This window comes from Rissa tridactyla, chromosome 3, assembly GCF_028500815.1.
Source record: "Rissa tridactyla isolate bRisTri1 chromosome 3, bRisTri1.patW.cur.20221130, whole genome shotgun sequence".
Lineage (NCBI taxonomy): Eukaryota > Metazoa > Chordata > Aves > Charadriiformes > Laridae > Rissa > Rissa tridactyla.
Window position 1 is genome coordinate 17,277,207 of NC_071468.1, and position 25,228 is coordinate 17,302,434.

Sequence of the window (25,228 nt, forward strand, 5' to 3'; positions counted from 1 at the left end):
TGGGACTTAGATATAATTAGCTGTGAAACTTCAGAAAACTTTAAAACTCTGGGGAATTTGAGCTTTGACCGTTAACATGACTTCATTCTTCCAGCATCTCCACACGAAACATAAATGCTTGTTTGGTTACAGCAAGAACCCCAAAGCTTGTCTGTATTCTTCCAGTGTTCAGATCTATCCAGTCAAACCTGAAGATAAATTTTGTGTCAGCCTAAAAGTAAACAAGGAAAAAGGCATGTGTGCTTACTTCCATTTCTGGTTTTCTTCATCAGCAAGTGGATTATGAGAGCATCATAATTACCAGAGAGAGCGTTGTTTCTGTGGATAAGAGAAAGGCTGTAGAGGGAGAAGGCAGGGTAAAAGACGTGGCAGGAACAGACATAGACAGATGTGATGAGAGAGGAAGGATTGTAAGATCACTTCTGTTTTTCTAGAACTGTGCCTACTTAGTGCTGGAAAGGCTGTCAAGAGGCACCTGCCTGTTGTAGCACAGGAATTTTGGAGGATCTTCTTTCTAGAAGGTGTGAAGCTGGAGATGTTTTCGCAGCAGTAACCAGTGGATGTGTTATGTGACATCAGCTCTGGAAGTAAAGACTGATGAAGTGCCTGTAAAAACTAGAAATGTACATGACATCAGGAGCTGCTGGGGACTTAGGATTGATTATTAAAGAAATTAAAAAAAAAAAAACCAGCATGTGAATTCAATCACTGAAAATCTCTGTGGATTTTGTTTCCTTGGGAGGTAGTTACAGAGCCAGACCTCATAACTGAGATGTCTGTAAGCAGTGCATAAATCCATAGGATTTATCTAGCAAACTGCAGGCTGAGTATTGCTGTAGCCCACTTCTTGTTCTCTGCATTTCTTTTTCATTATTTGAATAACGTCAACCTGTGATTCATTTCATGAAGTAATTCCTCACCTACTGATTTGGGATATTTTGCCCCAACTCCAGACAAGATGTCAGTGAATGCTGACATTTTTGTTTTCAACCCAAAATGATTATGAAACTGAGAACAGGGGTGTCAGCTGAGGACATTTCTATCTCCAACAGCTGTGGTCAGTGAGCCAAGCTTGTGCAAACCCAGTGTTAATCAGTTGGGGGGTATCTGCACATCTTGTTTGCCTGAGTCAGCTACCTAAAGGATTTGCTAATAGCTAAAAGTTTGCCTGAATCATTGGGCTGCTGGGTGCAGTAAGCATCTTGTTCACATCCTGCCTGCTGTAATTAAAGAAACAGGGATGTGCTATTTAAAAAAAGAAGAGGAGACAGCAGTGCCTTGCTGGACTGAGGATAATCTTTTTTTTTTTTTTTTCAATGTTGTTAATATTGTTTCTTGTTTGTCCTAGCGTCAAGGCCATTAGCTGTGACTGTCCATGATGTATGTAGCTATGTTTGGGGGATTTTTAGCACTGAAGACTGCTTCTTCAGTTCTTAGTGAACAGAGGACAAATAATGTAATGGATAATAGTTCTGTCAGCAATGTAGGAACAGGGCCTGCCAAAGTGAACTGCGGAGGGTAACAACCATCCCCCAGGAGGACCGTCAGCTTGGGGCACAGGTGAATGAAGTTCAAGTTACAGCAGTTCTGTAGACCTCAGGTGTCTTTTAGGTTGATCACTCATCTCTCTCTGCCTAAATGCCTGACCTGCAAACCAGGGATGATGGTATATCCCCAGTCTCAAGAAGGTGAGTTACGGTCAGAGATTTCTAAGCCGCTTGGGTATTGCGGTACTGCAACTGTAGCTCGACAGATGGAAGCTGAAGGGTAAAGTGGTCTATTCTCTGTTCTTTGTATAATATGCAGTTATTTGTATGTTAACAAAAGTTTCTGCCACTGATAAAGTCAGCAGATTGAATCTTTTAATCTATTGGAGATAAAGCAGTTAAACCAGCTATATTATCTGTTGTCATATTTGAGAACTTTAAAATTACGCTTATCTCATAAGCTTAATACCGTTGGATAGCTCTGAGTTCCCATGGAAAGAAAAAACTTTCCTGAAGTATAAATGGCATGTTAAGTCTTCCAGAGCATGATTCCTTCTGTTTATCTTGCCTTTCTAAAAGGAAACATGTTCATGAAGTCAGATTCTCTGTGTTGGTAAGATGCTACGTTATTAAGAATATACCATTCTTATAGCTTTGATAGCCTAAGGTTATGAGGCAGATAAAGTTTTATTAGGTCCACTGATCTAGGTAGAACAAAATAGATCCTGTAGAAGGCCTAAAGCTTTTCTGTTTTTTCTGACTATGTCATTTGGTCTTACATAAGCCATTAAATCTTCCTACCCTGAGCTATTAAGAATAACCATTGTCAGATTTGGAAAAAAAAAAAAACACCACCAAAACCTATAACCAGCCTCAAAACTTTTAAAATGCACCTGGGAATATTCTTAGGATATTTTTTAATTGCTTCTTTCCTACTGTGATATGCAAAATCAAAATGAATTGGGGCTCCCAGTTTTGTGCTGCCTTGCCAATGCTTTTCTGCTGCTGGCACGTAAAAGCATAAGCCTTACGATAGCCTGAGACTGGGGCCTGATCTAGTTGTTCTCAGTAGAGAAATCCATCCACAGAATTCAGTGCATTTTGGATGAAGGCAATTTGCTTTCTTTTGAACTGATTCCAGAGCACGTGAGGGGAGTTAACAGAGACTAGAGGATGACACATTACCTAATCTGGTTACCATGTTGGTCTCCTGGGAGAGATGGCTCTTATGTGGAAATGATCTGCAGATTTCAGTGTGTCTCAACATGGCTAACATATCTGTCTGTGTCTTAGGTGAAAAAATAGCTTAAACTGTGAGCGCGTGCAGCTGGCAGATAATTGGGCGTGTGTGTGTGAATGTCTGAAACTGAACTTTCGAACTCTCAAGCAGAAGTCTGCTACTTCCTAGCTGCAATAGGTACGGGAGGGTTGTAAAAATCAACAACGTGGACTAACAAGTAGTGGGACATCTCAAATCCTCCAGTTAATGTCCCAAACTTTACAATTAATAAACAGGCCTGAGAACGAACCAACAATGAGGAGGCTGACATATGTTGTGCTTCTGCATTAGACGGTTTAGATTGGGAAAATCAGAGGCTTGGGGTGCTGGAAAGAAGAGGAAGCCAAAAAGAAGTGGCCTTGAAAAGAAGGGGACTTGGAAAGAAGGTGACAAAGATCCCGTATGGAGTACAAATCCTGGAAGTGTGCGTAGATCCTGGAGATCAGAGAGGTGCATGGAGAAAAATGCTTGGAGATGTGCAGGGACCTTGCCCAGTCATGCCCGAGGCTGGTGACTGCATGCGGCTGCACAGCAAGAACTAAAAGAACTTCATGCCTATCTTTCTCAGGCTAGCGATGATCTTCCTCTAGGGAGGGGCAGACAGGACTTAGTGTACGTATAAAGTTTGGAGGAGAGCAAGGGAATGCATGTGAGATAGGGTACGGTAAAAGCTTTTATCTCTCTGATTCTTAAATAAATCCCAGTATCCCGATCTACTACTTGCTGTTGTTTATTCTGTTTTGCCTGAGACAGTCTGCTACACTACATCAGTAGTGGGAAGGAAGTGGTCCTCTCTCATGGAACGAGAAGTAAAGATAGGCGCCATTCAGGCTTGGCATCTTTTCTTGTCATTGTGATGTTTTTAGCAAATAAATGAATGCAGTTTATTTTAATGTCTGAGCAACATGATTGACAGACCAAAGCGGAACAGCCTCTCTCTTTCAAATAGTTGCCGTTGTAATTATGTCTCGGTGAAAGCCTAGAAAACTTTGTGGAGTTTACTTTCTGTTAGGACTGTTCACAAGGTGTAAACTGGCACAGTGTTTCTTATAATGTAGACCTTCTCAGAATGAGACAACACACAGAACTCTCAAGGCTTTTGGAGAGCCATTCATTATTGCTCATCTGGGAGGAATCTGAAGTGGGAAGCTGGAGAAGAGGGAAAGCAAGAGAATGTGCTGAGGTAGCTTCTTCAGACTTTTTCAGTATTTAGGGTACTGCTGAGGATCTTTGGAAATGTTGGGTACCCTGATGTATGAAAAAGAGCCCAACTCTTCCTGTATATATGCAGTTTTCACAGCGACCTGGAATTCTTTTAAATCAATCCATAACAAGTGCAAAACATAACCCGCTGCCTGCTGAGTGGAAATACACTTACATACCGTTTATCTGCATCTAAGCATGCCAGTAAGGCTGAAGCCAGAGCCCAGCTGAGCTGTACTGGAACTGAGCAGAAGACCAGGATCAGTGGGACCACTGGGAAGCAGGGAGTAGCGTTGGCAGCTTTCCGCTTCCTTGGCTTAGCCTCAGCCAGGTTTGACCTGTTGTTGTTTCACTGGAATCACATTTTTCAAGCAATTCTTCACACATATCTGTGGAATAAAGTTATCAAATGCAGCTTTATGAGAGCTGCTAATTAGAGTTTAGATGCAGATGGAAACCCCTCTCGGATCTTCTGCAAGGTTGAATGCTGAAGTGTAACTTACTGCTGGCAACCATCCCTCAGATGGTTTTGGCCTTTGTTGAAGGTCGCAGTGAAATAGATTGCTGTTGCAGAAGATTAATATTGCTTAAAAATGACTTGCAGCACATTCATCTGCAGATTTCAAAATCTTTACAGAAGTGGATACGCCACATGTTTTTCCCCCATTCCCTCCCCATGAAAATTGGAAGTGGAGAGATGGAGGAGTTCACTGGATTGCCCACATTTCTGCAGTCACCTGGGGCAAAACCAGCAAGGCAGTCCAAGAGTCTTGGATTGTGGCAGATCATTTGCTTCACGTGTCATTTAAGAAACTGAAGCCCTTCTTATACGTTATTTTTAAACATCTCCCTTTTGATGGGACCTTCTTCAGGCATCTCTCTTAGACTTCTTGTCTTTTTTTAATTACTGCTTGTCTCTGAGTCTTTTTAGGGTTTGCAACTGGCTCAGTTATGCCTATGCTTGAATCTCAGTGCTGTTGATTCTGTCACTGATACAGGTATCTCCATGGCCTGCGACTTGCCGGGGATACCCTCCGTTTTCTGCCCAGATTGGTGCCATATGCAGTGTAGATGATCTGAACGAGAATTCTCAGTGGTGCCAGCTCTAACTGGCTTTGCTTGGAGCTCTGCATTCGCATTTGCTATTCATGCAGCACGTGGCTTTGCTTTCAAGACCAAACTCATGACAGTTTTCAGAGGATACTGTAGATGTAGGTTTATGTTTCTTTTCTGTTAGCCTGATCCTTGACTTCCTAGGCAAAAGAAACAAAGGAGGATTCATCCAGCCAGTTTTCAAGGGAACAACTGATTTGATGTGTCCCTACAAACTGGTAGGGAACAGGGACAATGGAAAGAGAAGTAAAACAATCTCTGAAGTGGACAAGCACTTGGATGACAAACATGACACAAAATGTAGCACTTCAAAGGTAAACATCAGTCTAGCTGGAGTTTATTGGGGGAGTTCATCAATGATTAGTTTACTTTTAATCTTGTTTATCACTGTCATTAACAACCTTGACATAAAAAAAGACTGTGTTAATGAACTTCCCTGGTGACACTCCACTGGGAGATGTCAGAACTCCAGCCCATCTTAGCGGTGTAATCAAAAGCTCACCTGTCTTCTCTGAATGCTTATTTGTATCTGTGGTCTTTTAATTCCAGTGGTAAAAAAACATTCCTTGCGCACCTCTCCTTTTTCTTTCATTGGACATATTAAAGGTTTAGTTTGGCCCCACTACTTGAAAAATTCAGAATTTTTTTTAGGGTGTCTGTCAAGTTGGTATTCATTAATTTCCCCTGCCAAACCTAAATGAATAATGTAACTTGATGCAAAAGCTCCAAATGAGGGCTACAGATAATTATTCATGCTCAAGACTTTGGCTATGAATCACTTCTACTGTGCAGTCTAACTGCTTATGTAGCACCACCAGTTTCATATTTCTTTGTTTCTGATGTAAATAACTTTCAGTGATATAAAGTGTGAGAGGGAACACGTTTGCGTTGAACACAGGTAACTCTATGACTAAAAGAAACGAAAACCTTTAAAACGAGTTATAGGGGCATCTAAGTGACAATTAGGATCCTTTAAAAATTCATTCAGATCTAGTGAAATGTTGCTGGCAGTCATTCATAAAAGTAATTGCCCTGTGCACATGAAAAATTTAAATGTGGTAATTTAGTAATGAATCTGAGCTGTCAGAAGGCATTTTATGGATAATCAGACATTCCTGCAGTGACTGAAGAAAATTGAAAAATAACTCTGTGGATGCAAGATTATCTGAAATAAGTATTTTCTCTGGAAGCAAACAAAGAACCCTATGACTTTTAGAAAAGTATTACACTGTAAGTCGACAAGGGCAGCCACTGGAAGCAAACAAAGAATCAATTGTGTCCTTATTATTGATTCAGATTAGTAATTTTAAGTAGTGGTCTCTGAGAAGTGAGTCCTTCTGGATTCCCAGATACTCTGTGTGCAGATGCATTATCCAGCCCCCAGGAAGGGGAAGCAGGAATTCTGCATTACAGCTTGCAAATCACACTGTCAGTTTTGAAAGGAGAGGCTCGGTTCTCCTTTCATTTTACTTGAATGAAACTGCTGACTGTATTGGATTCAGTTTTTATTTCCCCTAGAATAAGGGAGGGTATAGCTGGCTGTGTGTTCTTGCAGGGCATATTAGGGACAGGCAAACTTGAGACGTTTTGGAGGCTTAGTTGGAGCCACTGATGTGTAGGAAAGTCAATAAAACCCGTTGCCTTTGGATGTGGTAGCAGTTCACTCCCACTCTGAGGTGTTAAAGACTTGGAAGTGGACAAGAGCACTTATAAATCTCTTTTACCCTAAGTCTCCTCTAAATCACTCCCGGGAGAAGATCTGATGTTTCTCTCGGTTGTGTTATTGCTGTTGCTTTTGCTCTTGTGTAGGTAATTCCTGGGGAATTTTGAGACTGTAAGGCTGTTTGGTTTCTGATCAGATCCAGTGGGGTTGTTGCTCCATTCAACTACACTTTTACCAGAAATGATTTGCTAACTGATCTAGTCATAAAGAATATTTGTGGTTTGTTTTTTTTTTTTTAATCTTCTCCTGTGTTAGAGTATTATAAGGAGACATTCCTGTACAATCACTTTACAGAGTGATTGTTTAAAAAAGCTGATCTTGGATGCTATTTCAAGTATTAAAATAAATAGCACTAGATGTCAACTTTACTCTTTCTTGTTTGTGCAGCTGGTATTCCTTTTCCTTATTTTTGTTGTTTACTGAGTTTACTGAATGCTAAAAGGGGTCAGCTCAACTCATATTTCTGGTCTGCTTTACTTTATGGTGTAGTGGAAGGAAGTTTTCAAAAGAAAACAAAGATTTGTTTTTTTTGCAGAACTGAAAATAAAACATATTTCTGTTGATCTACGGATTTTTTTTTTTTCTAAACCTATTTGGGCCCTCTTTGTTTCCTACAAAGCTTAAATATAAGCTTAGATCAACATGACAGGTTCTCTTCAGTGCTGTGAGAATGAATGTAAAATGTTTTGGAAAATTTCTACCATAAAAAATCATTAGACATAATTAGCAAAAATAATATCTCTCATGAGAAACGACAAGATGAAATGTATCAGCTGGCAAGAAGTAGCTAGCTCCAGTGTTAAAAGTTTTTCAATATTGTCTCCTTTTCCCATAGATCACTGCTTGGAAGGAGCCACAATATCGAGTCTATGCTCTTATTCTGCACTCTGGAATGGGGCCCTGCTCTTTTGTTCTGACTATCTGGTAAGTCTCCCCACCCCAGGCAAGAAAATCAAAGATGCTGGTGAGAGAAAAGCACCTTGAAGATAATTCTTTCTTCTCACAATGAGTTACCTAAATACTGCTGCTGTAGTGTTTGGCGGTTGTAAGGTTTGCAGAGCTGTAAAGCATTTGATCCTCCCAGCGGTGGGGGAGGAGCTGAAGGACATCTCTTACTTTTGATGAAGCATGGAGGAGAAAGAACAGGGTAACAGACTACTTATAAAGGCTGCTTGCCAAATCAAAGCCCAGGCTTTAATTACATCTGTGCACACCGTAGCCATGTTTAACTTGTTAGCATTTTGCCTTTTATCTGCAAAACCTGGCACCTGTTGATGTGATTGACTTTGAGTAAGAGCATGGATTGAGGCTGAAAATCAGTCACGAGCTCATTTAAGATAACCTTTTTAAAGTTCTGCCTGCTTGTGAAGCATTCACTGATGGTTACTGATTGTTCTATGTCCTAAGACTGCCCGAGTCAGACGGGAAGACTTGGTACCTGAAGGGGACTAGGGAGTGGGCAGAAGCTCTTTGGAGTTGTATGGGAACTGAAGGGTTGCTCTGGGTGTATGGTGTTGTGTTCAGGGTTTGATTTCCATAGAGGCTGTTCATTTAGGCAGAACGATTAACACTAGCACTTTACAAAATCAGTTGAACCTTCTAAACAGGCTTGTCACTTCAACAGAGACTCCAAGGAAGTCCAGCTGGGCTTGAATTCCTGTTTCTTTTAGATAGTCTTTATCTAGGTCAGGGTTGAGGTTCTTGCTCAGAGCACTTCATGATGTCATTGCTGTTAGATTGACAAAGATTTTTCCAGTTTCTAGCCCCCAGATACTGCAAAACAGGGGTGCCCTTTAGGATTTTTGTAAGGTCTGGCAGCAGCCTCTGGTCCTGTTTCAGGCCACGTACAGGGAGTTTAATAGAGAACTCCTTGCTGCAGGCTTAAGCTTTTCATTTTGTCACTCTCTTCTGTCAATATTACATTGCCTTAGTGGATGCCTCTTTGACCTCACATCTCACCTCCTTCCTCACTATTAATTTTGATCAGGACTGAAATCTAGTGCCAATTATTGGTGCATTGCTGTACTGAAAATGACTTGTGGCTCCCTGGATGGCAGCACTCATATCTGTGCTTTTGGCACAAATAGCTGGGTGCAGGCGTTCAGGTAAGAAAGATGGGATGAGAGCCACACGTTGCTGTCCTCTCTTGGACGCCGTTGGCTAAATGGGGATGATAGGGAGTCATGGACCCCTGAACCAAGTCCCCACCAAAGGCTCCAGTCAATGTCTGAAGTTAAACAGTCTGCAAATTCCCTTTTTTTTTTTTTCTGTGTTGGGTGATAGCAGCGTGTTCTTTCACAGCAGAAGGATGCACTTTCTGTCCCACGTCTGTTTGCTTTTCAGTCACTATCATATGAAAAATGGCCAGGGTATTAGCAAGGTCGCTGGCTTCCTTAAAGCTAACCAAGGTCTGTACCCTGATTTTTTTTTTTTTTTTTAAACAAATAATCAATGTCGTTTTCAAACTCAATTAGGAATTAAAACCTTTATTCTGCAATAATGGCCAAATGAATGCTGTTCAAAATTGAAGCTGGTTTGTGTTGCTTTCCTCAGAGAAATGCATCTGTTCTGGGTTGGGTGGTTTTTTTTTTTCTTTTGCCTCCGTTGGCACATTTATTTGTTTGTGTTGCATAGAGAACTGAGTATGTTATGAAGCTAAATCTTTCCTACCAAGCAGCAGCTCTGGCTCAGCTTTGGTGGTTATTTAAAATCTCAGAAGAGAATCATCAGCTGCTCCACTTGTACATTCAAACACACAAGGTGATATGCTAATTGGGCTTTCATTAGTGCTTGACTGACGTCACCAACAGAGTAGAAAGAAAAGGGGCTAAGCAGATGAAGTACTTTTCCACTGTTGAGCTGGTACTGATGCAGCTATGTACTATAGCTGCCTTTTTTTTTTTATTTGGAGCAGTTCTAATTTTCTGTGTGACTGCATCTGTGCACTGTAGCATTCGAATATTGCCCTGGTGTATTACACTCAGAGCTGAGCTTTTTATGAAAAAGGGAAAGGGAAAAGAGGCTGTGTAATTCCTCTTTGTCTTTAGCGGTATTAGCGTCTGGGATAGATTCAATTAGGTTAGACAAGTAAAATTTTATGACGTGACTCATCAGTGCTGTTCACATATGGGTACATATCTGCATGTTTAGGCAGTCTGTTTCCTCTGAGAAATATAGATACCTTGGATAACAAACAGCTGCGTGTCATTTAATGAGCAAGTAAGAGGCAGAGCCCCTTTTTTCCAGGAGGGTGTCCACAAAGTGAGCTCAAGCAGAAATTGTAGCAGAATTGAAGCAGAATCTGTTCTTTTTGCAGAGTTTACAGTAGAAACCTTTGCAAACAGGAGCTTTTACGTGGGTATAGCAAGCATCTTTAGCACTATAGTACATTAAGGATCTAAATCGCGTTATGGGGTGTATATATAGTACTGCATCAGAAGTCCACAGAGCTGCGTTCGATTTGTATTTTCACCTCCAGAGGTGAAATACTTCATCTTCTAGTGCCTCAACTACCCCATCAATAGGCATAATATCATCCTGTATAAAATGTTTTTCTGTGACAAGTCTAAGATGAGCTAAGCCTGCATCTTCAGGAATAAAAAAAATCAAAATGTATTTTTATCATGATAATGCTCCAAAGAAGGAGCAGATTTGCTTGATAGGAAACGATTTTTACTCAGTATTAAATGAAATAAGTTGATATTGGAATTAATTAAATATAATTGCCGTTGCAAGTGGATGGGTGTGAGTTGGAGAAATATTTTTGTCTTGTAATAAATTAGCTCAAATATAATAAAAAGGGCAAAGACAGAAGGGAACTCTGATGTTGAAAAGGACATAGCAATACTATTAGGATTATTTCTTTTCAAGTCAGAAATTGAGAATGCAGAACTATTTATTGCTTTAACTTCAGCAAAAAAATAGTGACAGCAGGGACCTTGTTAAACTGGGACACATATTTCAGTGACTAGAAACCTATTGTAATCACAATTACAGAGATATAATCTTGGGCTTTAGTCCATATGTCTGTCTTAAAGAGAGCTATTAATGCCCTTGGTTTGCTTCCAGCTTGCAGACAAAGATACTTAACTAAACGTTTTCTTTTTGCTGCTGTCATTAGCTGGGGTGCATGGACAAAATGACTGGAACTATCTTGTTCCTTAGTTCAATTAATAGACCTCTGCTGTTTCTTGAATATAAAAATCTGACAACAGAGGATGAAAAATTATTCCAAAGTCTGTCAGTGGGACGAACAAACGAAATCCATCATGAATTTAAATGGAGCCATGTATTATAACCTCCTGCCTTTCATTGGACCATGGATCTTTCCTGTGTAATGTTTATATGTTTTTTGAAGTGTGAGTACAAGGACAAATTCAAGGAGTTGCTGAATCCTTTGTCACGAGCTCCTGTTATAGTTCATTTACTTCTCATCCATCGTGCTGGAGAAGAGCTAGGTGAGGCCTCTATTGAGGAAATGTGTGCAGTAGGGGTACAACTTATAACTCCTTCCACTCTTCCAAGAGGAATCAAAACCCTGGGTAATGGTTGAAGAAACTGAGCCCAGGTATTCCTCTGTGATATGACTGGTAGTAACAGCAGGCTTGCAGGAATTGTGTGTTTGCTCTATTTCTGCCTAGGAGTTGCTCGTGAATTGGTTGATGATTGCTATCACCAGGGTACTCTGAGTCCCAGGAGTGGTGATTGTAAATATATGCTGTTTTTTAGGACTGTCATTTCAATTGTCTGGGACCTGTGAGGGTAAACACTGCCGTATAACTGAAATATGTAGAAATAAAGGGATGTGCAGGAAATAATCCCAGCCAGCAGTGATGTATTTTACTCTCTAAATTGAGTTCTTAGCAAGAGAATTGCTGTTAATGAAGACAGCCTCACTTAATAATCTCTTTTTCTCATAAAAGCAGTAACTATTGTCAAAAGGGAGTGGGTGGTCGTGGCCCAGAAGCGGCTTGTTTGCCCACCAGATGGAGCTAAAAAAAAATCTGTCCAGGCTTGTCGGGCGCTAGTCAGTGCTCCAGAACCTCCTGACCTAGGGTCCTCTGGCCCAGTTAATGCAAGGATTTATTGCCAGCACCCCCACTGCAGCTCCCTGCTCAGGGCTGTGCTCTCCCAAGAGGTGGATGCAGAGGCTCTAGGTTCACTGCCTGTGTTTGCCCTGCTGTGCCTCAGTCCATCAGCGTTTCAGTTTATGCTTTTTCTTTCCTGATAACACTGTTATTAGCAGTAAAATTGGCTGAGGGAAGAGGCATGGGAGGTCCGCTTAGTACGGCAGAGGAGAGGTACTGTGTCAAGGATGTTGGTGGCACCAAGCGTTGTGGGAGGGCGTTGAAAAGGTACCTTTGAAACTACCTTTGAAAAGGTAGTTTACAGAGTCCTTGGTCTCCTCTGAGGTGTGCTGTGTCTGAGGTGACAGCAAACCTTTCTGGTTGTCCTGTTGATGAGACACCATGGGAGTTAATGGCCACTCCCTGCCAAGACAAGCACCACCTTTTTCTTTTAAAATGAACCTGCTGCTAATTCTTTATATCCGAGGGTTTGTAACTGTGGGAGTCCTTGTGTACTTTTCTGGGTTAGTGTCCCTAAAGGCTGACACCAAGGTGTGAACACACCAAGCTGTTCACAACTTGGAGGAGTTAATTTAAAAAAACATTAAATAATTGTGGGAAAGGAGGGCAAAGGTAGTTACACCAAGCACCAGGTATTTAACTTCTTTAGCTGTTTTTCCCTTTAGGAGTTCACAGCTGGTTACCTAGTTTGTCTCAAGATTTTTTTTTTTTTTAAATCAGTGGTGTCATGATTGTTGGATATGTCAGATGGAAGGACAACAAGGCTTTTAAAGCCTTTGGTTCTCACGTTTGTCAGGGTTAAAATGGAGTGGAGAGGAAGGTTTAATTGAAAGAAAAATAATTCTGTTATTCTAGTTAAAATTGCTTGCCAAAGTCATTTTGACAAATGTGCTCATTAGTGAAGAAAATAATACGAATGGCTTAAACATTACAGATAAGGGAACATAACAAGGAAGAAAGCAGCTTATGTACTGTTTTATAGGAATTTCCATTGCGTATAATCAGGAGTAAAGTAATAGGAGAACTTAATTCACCTATGCTTGAGGTGAATTAGAGTAGGTGAATTAGGTTCTGGCTTCTGAAAACCCTGCTCTGGACTCCTAGAATAGATGGCTTGAATAGAGCTTTTGTTACAGAAGCAATTTTTTTTCTCTCAAAAAAGATCATTGCCTCTAGCAGCAGGACCCGAGCATTTTATGTGCAATCAAAAAGATGGCTTAATTAGCATAACAGAGATTGAGTGGGATAAATCACGTGGCTGAATGATGCTGTGAAAGGAAGCAGCGTGCGGGTGGAGGGGTGAGGGAGGAGGAGGTGGCGGAGAGTTAGGGAGCCCATGGGGTTGTTCAGAGACCTACAGTGTGGTGAGAGCTGGGCCAGCAGAACGTTTCAGGGTGAAGAATAAAGGCGATGTTATATTGTCTAGAGATGGATGGCAAACCAGAATAAAGCTTCTATCTGAACAACAGACTGATATCAGGGAAGAGTGTTTAATGTTTTTGTTTGTTTTTTTTTTTTTCTCCCTAGGCTTCATTTAGAAAAAAATAAAAATATTAACAATCATCAGGTAGGTGCTACAGCTACCCTCGGTGAAAATGGGTAACAGCTTAGATTAAAATAGGGAAATAGCAAATTGGAGGGGAGTTGAAAGGGTTAAGAGCCTGACTCAGTAAGGAGCTGGCAGGAATAGCTTCTGTAAGCTGGTAAACGATGGATGAAGCCAACGTTTGAAACAGCTTTGAAAATGGAGGTAGTGAGGTAGGGAGGGAAGCAGAGATCTTCAGTTTTCAGGAGTGGGACAAAAAGTTTAAACAAACCATCTTGAATATAATGAGGTGTTAATAGGCAGCCAACGGCATTAAATCATGACAACAACCTTAATTTCCTTCCACATTAAGGTAGCAGACTGTGTCAATAAGGAAGACAACTTCTGTCTTCGCTGCAGGAGAGCTTCTTGATACTATTTTGAATGACGTTCCACTGAACAAGATAAAGACACACAGAGTGACATGAAATGAGAATAGTAGTGTAAGGGGGAGAGTCTTGAAGAGTAGCCATTTGTGAGTTTCTGTCAAATGGGGAGGATGCAATGTGTGGGATTCCTTGGGGGGGTGTAGTGGCTCTAGTGCATTACTTAGAGCAGCAATTTGTGCGAGGAACTAGAAAATATGCCTATTGCATTTCTAGGCCACGCTCACCTGGAAAGGCTGCAAGCATTTGGATGAAAGAATTAACATTCAAAAGAATCTTGACAATTAGAAGAACTCATTTGAATTAAGTGGGATTCAGTTCAAGGACAGGTACAGAGTCCTACGATGAGGTATAAATTATTTGCGAGATTAAAAGATGAGGAATGAACGGCTAGCAGGCAGTCTCTCAGGAAAGGATGTGGGGTTATAGTGGGTAACAAACAAACACTAGTTGAGGCTATCGTAGTGGTGTAAGGAAGCATAAACAAGACCATACCATGCAGAACACCGGAAACGGCCTTTGTGCTGTGTTTGGCACTGGTACAGCCACAGCTGGAGCATTTTGTCTTGTTCCGGGCCCCACACGGAGACTTGGACTGAATGGAGATCAGAGATCTGGAGAACACAGGCAGTGAGGAAAAGTTGGAAGAATTAATTTATTTAATCTAGAGACAAGGTAACTGCAGTGTGGTGAAAATTCACAAAATAAAATGACTACCTCAAAGAAGGAGGTCTGCTCCGTCTGTGGTACAGATAGTACAAGAAGTGGTAGGCATCAACCCCACTGGAGGAAATCTGTATTAGATAGAGGGAAAGGCTTTCTAACAGCAGGGATATGTAAACTACCGACATATAGATTTTTAAGAGCAGGGTAAACAAATTTCTGAGAAAAAATTAACGGGTACTATTGCTACTGGAATGGGACAGAGGATGAGCAAGGCTGCCCTTCTGTCCTCTTTCTAGACTTGTTCTCTATAGTTGTCCTACAAAAGAGCCATAGACACCTGTTTGGGCACCATAGGTACATGAGAACACCCAGTTCTCATGTTTTGTTTTGGTCAAAAAAGCAGTAGTGACCAGAAAAGAAGCACCTGCTTGTCCCTAAGCTGGTAGGAGATGTTCAACCTTCCTGCAAAACTTAGTGTAGTGATGGGGTGATGAGGAAAAGGAGAGCGTCAGACTTTCCCCTGCTGATAGCTGGCCTGTGCGAGAGCCAAGTGATTCTGCCAGTCTCTTTGGTGATGGAGTCACGATTGGGTTTTTTTTTTGTTTGCTTGTTTTTTAAAAAAAAAAAAAGAGGGTCTTAAATCCAGGTGCTGCTTTGCAGGGTCAGCTCCAAAGTTCTGCAGGGCACTGCGCACGGCGTGTGACGAAGCAAACCAAAAGCAAACACACAACGTGCATTATGTGAAACTTCAGGTCAAACAAAGCTGGATTTCTAGATCCTGGAAAAGTGGGATCTTCTAGTTGAAATTACAGAAAATCCCAAATAGTAGACCTAAATTCAGTATTTTGAAAAATACAAAGTGTTCCATAGTTATGCAATAGATATCACCTTGATTGTAATTACATGAATTAGATTCTAATCAAATAGTTCCTTATGATCCTTGTAAGCAAGTTGCTAACAACTGCAAAGCGTTGACAAATGTAAGTAGTAATCTAACTGATTATAATGACATATTCCAGTGTGACTATACCTCTTTTACAGATGATATATTGTATTTTGTTTCTGTGTAGAGAGAATTGTATCTAGTATGAGAGAAAGTAGTGGGGAGTGCCAGCCCTATGTATTGCTGGATGCCACCGGTCCCTTGTTATTATGTGTGCTTTGGAAAGTCATTTGTCTTTTTTGGGAAAATGGGGTACAAACAGTAGAAGCGGTACATTTATAACTAACTGGAAGTTGAGTATACTTAATAATTGGAATAGCCTGAGAACCTTGGATTGAAAATGCCATAGAAAAACAACAGGGTGAAGCTATAGAATCCAGTTTTCTTCCTCTTGGCTTGTGGTGTAGCATCGTGCTGCCTTGCTTTTTCTATATCCTGTGCCCCAGGGGGAAGGAAAATGATAGTGGGTGTCTCAAGTAGATCGTCTGGTAAATGGAGAATGATTTCCACTTAAAGAAAAATGACCCTTGCCATGTTTCTTCAGATGGTGCCATCATCTTGGATTAGTCTCTTGCATTTCACACTGGCTTGCTAACAGAAAACAACCCTTTTGCAGTGTAAAGGAAAGAAATTCAGTTATGTTTTTTTTTTTAAGCTATCATATTAATTTATGAGAAAACTTTACCTCGGTGCTAAAAATATTGCCAAATAGCCATTTTAAATGTAATCAAATCACTCTTCTTCTGATATTAGTCCATTGGTCTAAAGAATTTCATTGGTTTTGACAATGGTGAGAAAACACTATGGAAACAGAGGACTCTGCTTTGTTTTGAAGGATGACTCTGTGAGAATGAAGCTGTAAGCGTATGAAAATCAGGGAGACAAGGAGAAACTTTGTATTACGTTCCCACTAGAGCAAATTTCATAGCTTGTTAGTATTTCTCTGGTCAAGGAAGATATGCTGTAAGACAAGCTTTTCTTACAGTATTTCAGGAATTTGGCTTCTGGCATGGTAAGTCAATGGAAGTTGAACCACTAACTTTATCAGAGTGCTACTTACAGACAGGATACGAAAGGAATAGAAGTGATAGGGAAAAGGGCAGTATGGAGATAGGGAAAAAAAACACCACCGCATTATATGACCCCGCTCAACTGTCACATACGGTTTTCTCTCAGTTATGCCTGTATGTACCCACAATTTTTAGTGCTATTTTGTGTGTCCCTATGACATAAATGGCACAATGTCAGGAAACACAGAGCTGTCTTTATTGCTTACTGTGCACAGGAACTACTGTGTCTCAAGCGAGGAGAAGCAAAACTGCCTCTCTTTCTATATGTTTTCATTTTTCATAGGTCTGTCTTTGTATTTAAAATGCATCTTTTGCTATCACAGTGAGGTAAAAGAGCTGCTAATTGCATACGTGTTCAAGGACAGCTTGGAAATGATAACGGAGCTGGATTATTTCAAATGAAATGCAGCAAAGGATTTGAAATTTAAACTGGGAGGTGGAAAAAATGTGGAGAGGTCATTCCAAAATGGATGGCTTAAATGAGGAAGTGGTTAGAAGCTGGGACTGGAGCTCTGGAGAGCTGGGTTTGGGTCCTGGTTCTGCTGCACACTGGATGCGTGAACTTTGCCAAATCACTTCCTAACTCGCTCACTGCATTTTTACTTTATGCCAATCAGTGTAGGGACTAAGTCCCAGCATGAGGATTTTAGTGTGGTGTACAGTGGGAGCTGCTCTCATCTGAGGCCTCCGAGTGCAAAGATAGTTTGGAGGATAAATGATGACAATCACTGGAGTGTCTGAAATTCACTCAAGTACTCGTCCAACTGAGTGAGTGTTTGGGGCTATCTGGCAAGATGACATGGAAAATAATTTTCCAGTGAACGAGACTTGTGTTTATCCTGTGCCGTCTGACTAAGCAGCAAGAAGTTACTGCTATCTGAAAGAAAAGGGTCAAAAGTGAACAGTTACGGATGGAGGGAAAAAGCATTGACCATCCCCATCTGCCCTCAGCAGCTTCCTGCACTGCAGGTAAAAATGTTTCTCTCAATCTATTATCCTTAAGTTATCACATAGACCTGGTTGAACAAAACTGCAAATAGACACAGTGTTTGCTACCTCGGAAGCTGTTTGGGGAAGGAGGAATAGGACTAGCTACTTCGATAGGGTGCAACCAAAGAGTGAATAACTGAGACGGAAAGCTAAGAGGACATCCTTTGCCAAAACCTTGCTGTGTGCTAAGGCAATACAAATACAGTCCAGAGAGACAACAAAGTAGTTTGCATGAAATCTGCAGTCACTTAAACATCGTTGCTTCAAATTAGGCCTGAATGGAACCACAAGATCGTTCTCACTTCAGAACATTGAGAAAGTTTGGAGGACAGTATTAAATTTGCATCCAAATTCAGATGCTTAGATATTTCTGTTTCCTGGCCCTATCCAAGATCTTGAATGTGAATGCCCATCAGATGCAGTTATTTTAATGTAAGTATTTTGGCTTGACTGCATATATAATCTTAATCTACATTCACACAGCAGCATGGATGGCGAAGGATTCATGTTCTAACTAGACCTCTGTGGAATGTTTCATGTTGTAAATGACTTTTGGAAGTCTCATCTGATAATGTTTTTTTCATTCTCTGTGGAATACAAGTAGATGGGAGCAGATAAACAGAATTGGTATGCTGGAAGCCATCCATATACTGAAACAGGGATGGTGCAAATGTCTTCTATTCCAACATGCAGATGGATAGAAATACATCTTTCCTGCATCTTGTGTCTAGAAAATGTCTTTCAGATACATGCTGCACACTTAACACTTAGATTGGTGTGTTGTACACCAACTTTCCACAATACTGGCACATGTAGAACGCTTCTTTTGCCATACGCTACTTCTCAGGCATATTTAATTTGCAGAGATGTAGTTCTCTCACTCCTCATCTAGATGGTCTGTTCACAGTATCGCAGCTCATGCTGGATTAAGTAATCGGGCCAAGACCAAGCTCTTCCAGCACCAGAGACTGAAGATAATGGGGAAGAGAGTTTTAACTACAGGAGGTAGGGACATGCTTGTGTTCTCTGCCCAGTAAGATGCTTTCTTGATTAGTTACATGAAGTAGTCTAAGAAAGAAGGCAGCTTCCGGTTACAAGGCTGATAGTAGTTTAGTCCCTGTCCATAAATCATCTGTACTCTCACTTAAATAACTTTGGTCTTTTTCAAATAAGGAGTTACTGTTAGCCTGAAAATAGCGTGTCTTTCTTTATGGATTAAGTTCTTTATGTATTACTTTACTTTGAGACTCTAGCTTGGTTAGCTTGAAGCTGTCGCGTAAGATTTCTCAAGGAGAGGCACTGGATAGATAAGATTATCTAGATGTGTGCCTGATCCAGTCCAATACAGGTAGGTAATTATTGATAATGTATGTATTTTTTAGTGTCTCATGTTAGTTTGGAGCCAGTGTTGTGACTTGGTACTACCCAGTCTAATTTCTAGATAAAGTTAATGAAGTTATTTAAATGAGAGCCTGGAGGATTAGCTAACATAGAGGGACTCTTTGCTCACTCCTCTTCTGTTTAAATAAAAAAGTTCTTGATAAAATGTGTGAGCATATTTTTAACAGGCTCAGCCCCTGACACTGTTTGAAATGGTGGTGACTCTGTTGATTGTACATTAATGAGGAATTATAGTAACCTGCTCTTGGATGGATAATTGAAATTAGAAAAGGGGCTACAGTGGTGCTTTTGGGTCCTTGGGACATAATGGATTGCTATTTCACAGAGAGATTAGTGAAGGCACTAACCCAAGCTGTAACTAAAATGTCCAAAAAAGACAAGCTTTGTAGTGAATCTGTGGCTTGTGAAACTTACTACGTCCCCAACTTCTGTTATTCTGGGAGCAAACAATAAAGGATGCTGTGATCACAGTCTCTTTCTTTTGCTGCCACTTTAAGGCAGCATGTTATAGTTCTCCAAACGTGCAGGAATTTACAGCATGTCCATACTTGTGTCTTCCAGGTTGATTGTTGAGGTTTGTATAGACTTATGATTAGAAATAGAGCTATTTAAAATTCCACACCGTCAATATGTGGTTACATTCATTTGACTGATTCTGTAATTAAATGGATTTACATGGATTACAGACAAATGACTTTAAGAAGTGACAAGGAGATGGCTAGTTAAAGCTGAGTTATATCACAAGCTTAGTGGTATGTCATGAGCTCCTCTGTGAAATCCAGCCATAGGTTAAGATTTAAAACGTGGAGTTGACAGCAGGTGGGTTCTTCTAGTAATTGTAACTGCTGAATGGTTTGCCCGTAAAAAAAATCTGTCCTTGTTTAGACATCTAGCTAGGAATTTGCGAGTCTACAGTTGGGCACACATTTATGAAAATAAACAGTCAAAATTTAAGAAAATTTCAAAAAGGTTAATTTTAAAAAGAAAGAGTGGAGCTTTAGGTTAAAGAAGACTTAAGAAAATAGGTAAAGGCTGGAAACTGTCAAGTAAGACAAGAGTGACCAGTGCTTTTAAGAGGGCTCTAGATTTTAAATCTAGATCTCTTAAAACTGAACTGTAATGAATAGCAATGCATGCAGGCTTTAACAACACTTTCTAATTTTTTCATGATAAAATGTGTGTACTATTGATTAAACAGATTTAACTCCAGCTAGGCTTGAAACGACGAGTCCAATGAAATCCAATTTTATTTTTATCATCTATGTGGCAAGTTGGTTCAGAGCATATTTCTCCTCCCTGTCCCTGGAGAACTGTCTGTCTAAGTACATATGTTCTTTCTCCCGAGTATGCTCTGAAATATGTTTTTGGTTTGGTATTTTTCTTTTCAGCGTAGCTGTCTTCTCACAGTCTTGTTTTTATCTCTTGATAAGATCAGTTTCATTGGTAAATCAGATTGGGGAAAGTAATGATGTAGAGAAATTTAGTGATAGAAAACAGATCTATGCTAAGATTAAGGGCTTGAGAAGCACTGCTGTTTGCTATACTGATAACCAAAAAGCTCTTAATTCCCAGATGTAAACAAGATAAGTATGTTACAACAGCACCTGCCTCAGAAGATTATTTTTTTTCCAGCATGTGAACTAGAAACACAGTTTTGTAGGGCTGAAAACTAAAGTACTGATATTATCAACAACTTATATTTCATTATTGCATATTTATACTTTGACCCAATTTGCTATCTTACCAGAACAGATGAAGGGCTAGTGTAAGGCAAGAGCACAGTTTAATCTGAAAATATGGTTTAAGATATTTTTAACTTAATAAACTGATCACCAGAAAATCAATCTGCGCACTGATGTACTCTGGTGTGTCAGAAAAGCTCAGTTCGGACTTGGCTGTGGCGGAGGGAGATGTTGCTGCCCATGGTGTTTTCAGTGGTTTGCACAACTTGTATGGTTTGTTCAGTTGTACACCCCAGGTCCACCCCGACTACTACTGAGTGGACAGGTAGCTTAAATGAGAATTGCAAATACATGGCATGTATTGATTTTTGTCCATGGTGAAATGTGGGCAAGCATTTCACAATGTGACCTACCACTTCATTATCTTCATTTTTTGTCATCAGCTTGAGGCATCTCAATTCTGTGAAGCACCTAGAGTACGGACCAAGATTTAATACATGTCCTTCTCTCATGCTTCTTCAAGCTGTGTTCTTCTCTTTTAATTAAAGACTTCATTTATAACATTGAAAAATAATGATATCAAAAGAAAATAGGTTCCCTGGGGGTTCTTTCTGGTGCTGCCAAATGCTTTATGAGCCATCACTAGGAGAGCAGCGCCAGGATGATGTATGGAGCTAATAGATCAGCATGATGAGGTGGAGCTGGAAAAGAGAGGGTTGGATTTTTAAGAACATCTGTCTTACTGCATTGTGATTTCTAAGTTAATTTCTTTGTGAGGACCTGGCCAGTATGGTCAGATTTATACAGGGCAATTAGGAGAACAGAATATTTCAAGTGGTTGAGTTAATTAGCATGGTAGGTTCTTGTGTAATTTTTTCCACAGCTGTTGAGATGGCTTAGGATCGTTTAGCTTTATTCTCATACAGTGGTAAAGGAACTCAGTTTTACGGTCTTACATCATTGTACATAATTTTAAGCTCATAATAATTTGACTTAGGAGTTTATGTACTATTTTCATAAGTGCTTATGAAAATTTGATGATGATTCTCACTGAAAGTCAATGGGATTTAGAACTTCAAATGGCAAAATAACTTCTGAAAATTATACATTACTACTTCATGTATTCAGGAAGCTATGTCTTATTTGTCAACCTGGTTTCACACTAAGAAGAACAGGTTTTGGTTTTTTTCTAGGAGGACTAGTCATACCAGCCTCATCTTATGCCAGGTTTCTCACATGAGGATGAAATGAGAACATCCATTCAAAATTTGCTTTTTATTTTCAGTAAAGTCTTATTCTAGTCAAAGTAAGAAAGCCCAGTTTGGCCATGTATTTTCTCAGATCACGTGTTTGTTTTTTTTTTTTTTTTTTTTTCCAGACCAGTGGGCTCTATCAACCATCAGAAATTTTCCCAGGAATCACAGCACCCCTTTATTGTTACTGCTGTAATCAAATGTAAACCATAATGTTCATTATGGCTTTAAGACCAGCTGCAGACCACTTCCCATTACATCATGCAAGTCCAGCCTCAATTGTTTTGGCTGAGATTTTGTGGCTGTTTGTAAAAGAGGAGCTTTCTCTGTCTTTATGCACCAGAGAGTGCCAAATGAAACACGTAGATTACAGGAGGAGGGTCTTTAAGTGCACACACATGGAGAAGATTTTCTGAGCAAATGTTACTGATGACTCTGTGGTATGGTGGAAACCCATGGGAAGAAGGCTTCTAATAAGCAAATAATATTGTTATTTATAGTGGGATTAATCAGCAAGGGGCTTTTCAAATTGTGGATGCCCTTTTCCTGAGCTTTGAACCTAAATCCCAGAGCCTTAACAAACTTCACTGCAGACAGTAACAGCTTTGGAGCATGAACGTGTCTACACAGTAGATAAGATTAACTGATTAATTTAAGCTCATAAAACAAAAGTCCTGCTACTGTAAAAAGTTGTCATGGTTGATTTTTGAAGGTCACTTTCTGCTATGGCAACAGAGGAGCCTTCCTTGTGAAAGGAAGGATTGTAACTGAACCAACGCGGAGAAAACTCAGAGGCAAAAAGAAGCTGCATCGGGATTTGCTGAAGGTATCAGCAATCCTTTTAGAGACCATGCAAGATGGGTCTTTCTTCCCCATCTTATCTATCTGGTTTATCTCTCTGGGTATGTTTACACTTGGCTTTTTCTACTGAAATTGAGCTATCGCTCAAGATAAACCTGAAATAATCAGTTAACCTGAAGTAGTTAACTATTTCTAAAGCAAGTGGATATATTGTCTTTACTGTTCTGTGTGAAATACATGGACAATCTGAAACCACAGCGCCTTCTCCTGTCAAGTTAGGATGGATTGAATGGGAGGAAGAGAGCTGTCTGCTGAAGCACCAGGGCTTTGTTGGTACCTCTTTGTATGTGTGCGTGGGACTTACGTACATGGGTTTTCGCCAGGTACTTTGCTCAGACTTCCCTTTGTATAGTTTGACTATTACAGGAATGCAACTCTAGTCTGAAAGATATGTGAGACAAAAAAGGAGAAGGAAATACATGATCTGATGACCTCAGCTGGATCAGATCCCAAACACAACCCATCAAGAGTCGGAGCACAGAGGCAGAGAAAACAATATTGGTGTTCTGTAGTGCTGAATAATGTCTTTTTATGGTGATCATATTCATGCCCAGAAGAGGTTAAAAGCTGAAGGGCTATAGCAAAATGATTACCACATATCATTTTAAAACAGCATAAATAACACATTTTCCTTATATTTGCTATCTGATCTGACTACGCAATTAAAGCCAAGTGATGATCTTGCATTTGTTAAGAACAGTTTCCTGTATGAAAGCCCAGAGCTGGTACATAACCTAAACCCCATGTTAAAGTTCACTGCTAAAAGCATTATTCCTCTGACAGTTTAGAGCATGTGATGGCTTCGCAAGGTAGTGGCTCTATTTACAGTGTGTTACTCTGTATTAGGTGCTGCCAGCCATCTGTAAAGTGCACTGCAGCTTGTTATCACCTGCTTACAGGCATTAAAAAGACTGATGGACCAGATTCTCCTTTACAAAAAGCCCCTTTATGTCACTCAGGCTGGTTTAAAGGGACTCTGAACTGCAAGTAGTATAATCTGTTCCTTCTTTATGGTCCATCTGTACTTCCTGCGTTGCATAAGGGACCCCAACATAAATGAAGATGAGGTCATTGGGAACCTGGTCATGTTCAGCTGCTAGGTGGACAAAGGATCTCTGTAGAATATTCATAGTAACTCATTGGTCTTTCCGCTACTGTGAGCACCAGTCCTTAAATTTGTAAATCTCTCTGTGATGCATCTTGCCTGCCTTGCAGATGGGGAACACAGCGCACAGAGGGAACAGGCGATTTGCCTGCAGTGTGGAGCAGAACCCGGGTCCTGTCACCAGAAACAAGCAGAAAGGTTTAATGCCATTCAGAACTAAGGTGCATGTGCAGAAAGCAGACTTTTTTTGACAGAAGAATTTTTTTTTTTCCTTTTCTCCTGATTTCCCTTCAGAGGGAAGTAAATCTGATCAGAGTGCACAATGGGACCAGCAGCGGACAGGGTTGTGGAAAGCCATGGGACAATCCATTTGCCTGCCTCTTGCTGGTTCCCTGGTACTGCAGCCTCTGGTGTCCCGGGAATGGGCGACAGTCTACGTGGCTCTTTGCTCTGGAAATGTCAGGCTCCAGAAGCCTGGCCTCCTGAGCAGTGGGGACTATAGGGACCGTCAGAAACTTGGGGAGGGCTAATGCTATGAAACCAGGCTTTTGAAGGAAAATTGCCTGTCAGCTATGCCTGCTTTGGCAAAACAAGTCCATTTCTGCAAAAGATTAATTAATTTGCTGAAATCTGATGAAACGAGATATTTTTCGAATCGTCCTACCGGTGCTGGTCTCAGCACTGACTTCCTGGACTTAATCACCCAAGAGTGCTTCTTGTCTGTGTCTCTTGCCTTTGGCTCCTATGTGCACTAAGGGGAAATGCTTCAGCAGATAACTGGGTTTTTTTCTGTCAGTTGCTTCTTTATCTCTTTTATTAGGTTGTCTCTGCATTGCCAAATTTTGGCACTCGCTGATCATTGCTCTATCATATCCCCCAGCTGGAGGGAACTAAATCCACACTGTACTGAGACAGGAAGGTTGTAAATTAAGTGCATCGGCATAGCATTGTCTTGTCTGGAAATTGTCACATACCTTGGTGATTGCGACTCTTGGGGAATGACAGCAACATAAGTGGTGTAAAAACATTTATAGTCAACCATGCACCCATATGAAATCTTCCCTGTGATGCTGCTGATAGATCATAGCGTGCTCTTCAGTGCCTCACACAGGAGAGCACACTCGGGGGGTTTGGGAATGTTAATGTGGGTGTTTTTGTAATTTGTTTGCAAGAAGCTGAATGCCAGACCTGAAGCGTCACAGGTCGGAGTGAGCTCACCCTGGCTACCCTTGCTGGGGAGTGCCTCTGTGACCACGCTGCCTCCATGCCATGTTTCTGCCCTGCCTGGGCCCGAGTGTCCCGAGTCACAGCTCTGCTGTCCAGAGGAAGCAACAGGGGCCTGTGGGTGTGGAGGAGGGCAGAGGGCTGGGCAAACCGGTGGAGTGCACAGAATG

At 40.7% G+C, this 25,228-nt stretch overlaps 1 long non-coding RNA gene across 1 annotated transcript in view; it reads left to right on the forward strand.

Annotated features, from left to right (window-relative positions):
• Positions 1–25,228, forward strand: part of LOC128907328 (uncharacterized) — a 141,205-nt gene that overhangs the window by 37,350 nt on the left and 78,627 nt on the right. Inside the window, exon 2 of the long non-coding RNA XR_008465563.1 lies at positions 7,641–7,729. This is a non-coding gene — a long non-coding RNA (uncharacterized LOC128907328). The remainder of the gene's footprint in view (positions 1–7,640; positions 7,730–25,228) is intronic.